We start from the raw sequence: 6566 nt of genomic DNA, 5'->3' as shown, positions 1-6566 counted from the left end.
TATGTTTCAATAAAATTTGTTTCCTTTGTAATCTTATTTTATGTCTTTAAAATCATGATTTTGTGATGGGATTAATAGGCTTTACATGACCCCCAAAGAGGTCCATGACACAAAAAAGGACCTATGGCCTAGAGGCAAAGAAGAACCTAATCTTTTCCTCATTGTCTCACAGTTCCCCAGGAATCCTCCTGGGGAAATGAGGAGGCATGTAAGGGAGGAGGGACCTGCAATAACTACACTATGGAGACAGAGACACAGAGATAAATGCAGACAGAGATAGGGAGGAAGGGGGGGGAGGAGAGAGAGAGAGAGAGAGAGAGAGAGAGAGAGAGAGAGAGAGAGAGACAGAGAGAGAGAGACAGAGAGAGAGAGAGAGAGAGAGAGAGAGAGAGAGAGAGAGAGAGAGAGAGAGAGAGAGTCCCTACCACATTCCTTTTATCCTCCATCTTGGAATCCATTATAATATGAATGGGAAAGATGGGAAGAGATTTTATCTAAAGCCCATTGAGGTTCCCCTGTTTCCCTGATCCTGTCAGGCAGGTGGCTGGTAGTTCTGTTCCCTGTAATACCACCTTCCCTTCTTCATGTGCGCCATGTGGCAAATCACCACTTGCCCTGATCAAAGGGGAGACTTTCATTTTCAAGGTATCACTGCCTCCCCTTCTGTTCATGAGCTCAGGCAGGAGCCACCACGAGGAGAGGTGTTGCTAATGCTGTTTCATTTTGTTCTAACTGGGCAATTAGCTGTTGTTGCTTGGAACAGAGGGGTAGGGTCTGTCACCAGTACCCCATGTTTCCTTCCATCGATAGGCATGTGTATGTTATTAAGCACATTTTTAATTGTCTATGTTTCCTTTTCACTATTCAGAACTATAGGAATAGTAGAGCTAACTTGACTTTTGTTGTTTCTATCCAAAAATAAGTTTAGAATTCCAAGAAACTTACTTAAAAACAAATATTTGAGAAGCAGAACCTTTAATATATTTTAAAGAAAGCAAAGATGGGGAGAACATATATATATATATATATATATATATATATATATATATATATATATATATATATATATATATATACACACATACACTTATTTATATGCACATACACATATATCCATCTATAATTCAATTCAACAAATATTTATTATGTGTCAGTCACTGTGCTAAACATTGAAGACACAAATAAGAAAAAGAAAGACAGTCCCTGTCTTCAAGGAGCTTATAATCTAATGAGGAAAAACAACACACCAAAGGTGGGAGGAATAGGGGGCACCCAGCCCCAGAAGATACCTTGTTCCATGGAGACGAAACCAAGCAGAGCTGCGGATGGAAAGTGGAGTGAGCTGAAAGTCCAAATATTGACCTCTTTAAAGGAAAACTTTGGGAGAAATTTAGTTTACCCTCCAGCGCTCTAATCAGAAAGGAAAGGAAGCTGGGGGAGTTGGGAAGGTGTTGAAATCACATACCAAATTAGTTATTGGTAATACTTATGGTAGCAAAAAAAAAAAATGGAAACAGGTGGGGTGCCCAATACATGCAAATTTCATTATAAACATATAGTGCAGTTGTTCTGCCATTCTGCATGTGTTGGGCACCCCACCTGTTTCCATTTTTTTTTACATAATGATTGCAGTAAGGAACACAAAATAATACTAAAAGTCTACTCAATAAAGATGACATTCAATGACCCATATTGGTCCCAGAGAACAAAGGATGAAATATATATTTCTTGTCTTGCTAGAGACGTAGAGAACTATGGGTCTAGAATGTTACATAGATTGTTAAACCTAATGGTCAGTAAGCTTTTATGGAAATGCTTTTTTTTTTCTGTCCAAATGAGTGTTCAAGAAGAGGAGAGGAGAGGAGAGAGAGAGAGAGAGAGAGAGGAGAGAGAGAGAGCGAGAGAGTTTGTTTGTAAGTTTGGGTCATCCTAAATATGTTATCTACTATATTTAAATGACTTACTGTCAGAGAGCAAGACCAGTATGTACCTGATGTTAGTTTAATTTCTGTGTAGAGTCTGTAAAAAGCATAGCTGTGCATGGTGGGGTGCTTAATAAGTGCCGTTCTGATTTAGAAATTTCAGAACCCAGAAGCTGTTAAAAAAAATCTGATGAAAAATACTTTTATTAAATATAGTGTAACTCGAATGTTGCTAACATACAATAATGAAAAATGAATCTGTACTCACATGAATAGATTATTTTTTTTTACCTTTGGCATTTTATAATTTCTTTACAATTTGTAAATTCACACTTACCTTGAATAATCTCCAGCAAAGCAGCAAGCTATTTTGAGGATAGGCCACTATAGTCTGAGTGAAATTCATAGCGATATTTACATTTAAGATTGAATATCAGTTTAGAAGGGAAAAGGATTGCGTATTTCTGGTACAAAGGTAGGGACCATGTTTAAAGAAAATGCATAAAAACTGAAATCAGACAACAAATAGTAAAAAAAAAAACAGGGATATAGAACGAGAAGCAAATGAAATGTGCTAAATTCAAGGAATATCAGCTGGTATCATTACTATTCAAAAATGTCTTAATCAGTTGTTAGCTTAGTCTGATTCCTTACTTCTCTACATAGGAACATTCTTCTGATGTCATCACTTGGCAAACATCTTCATCCTGAGTCTACACACATTAAATCTTACACGTTTTCTAATATGTCCCTCTCACCCACTATCTCAAAAGACCTTCTGGGGACAGTACAATTAAAAACCAAATTAAACAGTTGAGAAACTCTTATTTCTGGAGGTCTAAAAGTGTCAAGAGGATTTAAACATGATAGCATCTTTGGTTATGCATTTATTCCTCTGTTTCATAACTACTAAAGATAGAGATTTGACCTTTGGTCTCATTGGTATAGGGAACTCCCAGGTGAGGAAACCCCTCTCCCAAAACAGGTCAGCATTTCTTTGCAATTTAGCGCTTCAGAGAGAGGCCTAGAGCAGGGCTTCTTAAAGTTTTTCCACTCATGACCCCCTTTTCCCATTTCGGCAGTGTTGGTTGCTGTAGCATGGCCTGAGGGCATGCACAGTGCAAAGTATGCATGTTTTGTGTTCAGAACCAAGGCTGCAGTGAAGTTGCAGGATGCAACATGGGCAAGTGCTGTCAGAAACACCTCGGATTCATTATGCATTTGATTTTGAATTAATTTTTCATCTTTGCCAGAAACTTTTTACTGTTGTCAAATTTTTCGTGACCCCATACGGAAGGAGGGAGGGGGATGCACAAAGTTTAAGAAGCGCTGGCTAGAGCACTGAGAGAAAACGACTTGCTCAGAATCTCACAACCAGGAGACATCTGAGGCAAGGCTTAATAATAAAGCTAGCGTGTATACAATACAATTATATAATTGCAAAGCACTTTACAAATGTTATTTCATTTGATCCTAACAATAACCCTGGGAGGTAGGTCTTATAATTATCTCCATTTTTACAAGTGAGGAAACAGAGTCAGGCAGAGATTAAGTGACTTGCCCAGGGTAACTCAGATAGTAAGTGTCTGAGAGTGGATTTGAACTTGTCTTCCTTGTTTCTGGGTCTAGTGCTCTAGCTAATGCACTACCTAGCAGCTTCACTAATCCCATGTGTTCTTGACTTTTGGACCAGCCCGCAATACAGTATGCACCATACCCCTCAGTAACTATTATAGAAAATTCTTCTTAGTTTCTAACCCAAATTCCTCCTGCTATAGTTTATGCCTTTTTCCTTGAATTCTTTTGTCAGCAGGGTTACAGGATAACTGGTCATTTAGACTTCAAAAATGCAATTTGGGTATTTGAAGACTGTTTTAAAAAGAGCTTTTTAAGCTCTGTTGTGCATGGCAGTATGTAATATCCATTAGTGGACACAACCCCTGTCCTGAAGATTTTCTAGTGAAAACAGAAATCCTGGTATGAAGAAGAAGGGAAAAAGGTGGGAAAGGCTATCTGAGAGCAAAGTTCAAGTGCTGTTTCTTACGTATGGGGGGTATGTTATGGTAGATTCATTTATGAGATATATAAACTCACGTACATTGGTCAGCCTATGACAGGTATATGTGAAGAGTTGTCCATAATCTATTCTGTTAAAAGATAATGAATGAGGGTGAAATTGTCCAGGTTTAACTGGGAAGCACAAGGGTAAGCGGCTGTTCCAAACATCCCAATAGCTAAAGGGACCTCTTAGTGATGGTGGCAGTCACTGTCTTAGAAGTCTACCTTTTATCCTTACACTCAGCTTGCATTTTTGTGTTTTCTTTTTAATGGCCATTTCTTCTCTGGTTGCTGCCCACCCCCATTTTCTGTCTGCAGCTACCGTTCTGCAACTTTAACCAAGTATGCTTTTTCTCCATGTCTCCATCGAAGAAGAAGTTGAAGTTGATGGGGTTTTTTCCAGCAATGTTTGGAATAACCTATACCTTTTGTTGGAACCTTCCAGCTCTAACCCGGGTGGAGATGGGTACCTCAGGATTGGTTCATGGTTTGAAGGAGTTTTGTCTGACTATTCATTGCCAACTGTCAGTAGAGTATAGGTCAGGGGTTATTTAATATGGGTCTATGAATTTGTTGATAGGTAGATAATAGGTAGATAGATAGATAGATAGATAGATAGATAGATAGATAGATAGATAGACAGATGATCATGTATTTTAAAGTAATTTGTTTCTTTTTTTATCCTATGTGTTTTATCTCATGCATTTAAAAACATTCTGAAAACGGATCCTTAAGCTTCAACAGACAGCCAAATGGGTCCATGACACAAAAAAAAAAAAGTCCAAGAACCCCTGGTATATGTACCAAAGAGTAATTCTCTAAAGTAGCAGCCCCATGGAATCAACCTACATAAAAAGTAGAATACAAGCAAATGTTATCTCTGATGATCACTTTTTACAGATTCCTTATAATACTTTCTCAATCTTTGCCCCACCCCACCTTAGCAGGCTCTCAGGATTCTCATCTCAAGTCTCCCAGCCCCATTCCTCACTTAAAGTCCACAACAATAATCCAAACTACCACACCAGGTTTATTTCACATTTCTCCCCTTTGTAAACTGTACATTGAAACTCTTTTGTGATATAATCTTCATGAATTGCTATGGTCATATATACATACATATTTATATATGCATATATACATATTATATATACACACATATGTGCATAATGCATATGTGTGTGACAAAATTTCTGGTGATGAAGGTCCAGCTGGGCTAGACCTTGGAGGAAAAATAAAAATAGCTAACATTAAACAGCACTTCAAATTTCACAAAGAGCTTTACAAATATTGTCTCATTTTATCTTCATAGCAACCCTGAGAGGTAGGTCCTCTTATCCAAATTTTATAAATGAGGAAAGTGAGGGTGAGAGAGATTAAGTGACTTGCTAAGAAGAGAAGACAAAGAAAAGAAAAGGAAGTAGAGGAAAGGGAAGAAAATGAAAGCAAAGACAGAAAGAGTAGAAGAGGGAGGAGGAAGAAAGGAAAGGAGAGAGGAAAGGTGAGAAAAGGAGAAGAAAAGAGGGAAGGAGAGGGAGGAGAGGAGAGGAGAGGAGAGGAGAGGAGAGGAGAGGAGAGGAGAGGAGAGGAGAGGAGAGGAGAGGAGAGGAGAGGAGAGGAGAGGAGAGGAGAGGAGAGAGAGGGAGGAGAGGAGAGGAGAGGAGAGGAAGTGAAAGGTGAGGAGAGGAGAGGGGAGGAGAGGAGAGGGGAAGTGAGGGGAGGAAAGGAGAGGAGAAGGAGAGGGGAGGGGAAAAAAAAGGAGAGGAGAGGAAAGGGAAGGGAAAAAAGAAAAAAGAAAAAAAACAAGCCCAAAGGAGGAGGAGTATGGGGGGAGGGGTAAGAGTTGTATAGCGGACAGTTTCTAAGATATTACAGTATAAAAAGCTTCATATCAGCTAATGTCCACAACAGGAAAGGACAATTGGAAAATATATCCATTGTGCTTTTGTGCATTATTTTTATTTTCAAGGCTAATTATTTGTTGGTTTAATTAAAGATTATGTCCTAATCAGAAGTATTACCATGTAAAAATATTTACCTTCTGGCTTCCTGCTATGAAATTCAATACTTATGATCTTCAAAAGTACTTATAAAATGCCAACACATTACTAATGGCTGGTAATCAAGGCAAACAATTTGTTTGAATATATAAGTATAAACAGAAACAGCCATTGATAAAAACAAATGCCACTAATGAATTTATTAATTGTCCTTTTTCCTCTATGGGAAAATAATCAACAATGAAAGTCTTGGTAAGCAATGTATTGGAAATATTCTCTAGTGACCTGAAAGGATGAATGCAGCTTGCAAAGTTAGCTGATTTGCTGTAGATTGTGACTGAGCAGAACTGTCCAAAGAAATTCTGTACTAATAGAGCTCCCAAAAGAAATAATGAGGCACATTAGAAAAAATGTAAAAGAAGTCTGGACTCTAGCAGAATGTCAGGCATCTCCAAATGAGGCAGTGCTTTCCACTTCAGCAGTAGGATTATGGGTCTTATGTTAAAGACTGGAAGAATCTAGTATCATCAGCATTGCCCCATTCCATTTTTATACAAGTTCCGTACAGTGTAAACTAGCTTGTAGT

Source organism: Phascolarctos cinereus, unplaced genomic scaffold (genome assembly GCF_003287225.1).
Source record: "Phascolarctos cinereus isolate Bilbo 61053 unplaced genomic scaffold, phaCin_HiC Scaffold_726;HRSCAF=1367, whole genome shotgun sequence".
In the NCBI taxonomy this organism is placed as follows: Eukaryota; Metazoa; Chordata; class Mammalia; order Diprotodontia; family Phascolarctidae; genus Phascolarctos; species Phascolarctos cinereus.
Note: the sequence above shows the minus strand (reverse complement) of the source record.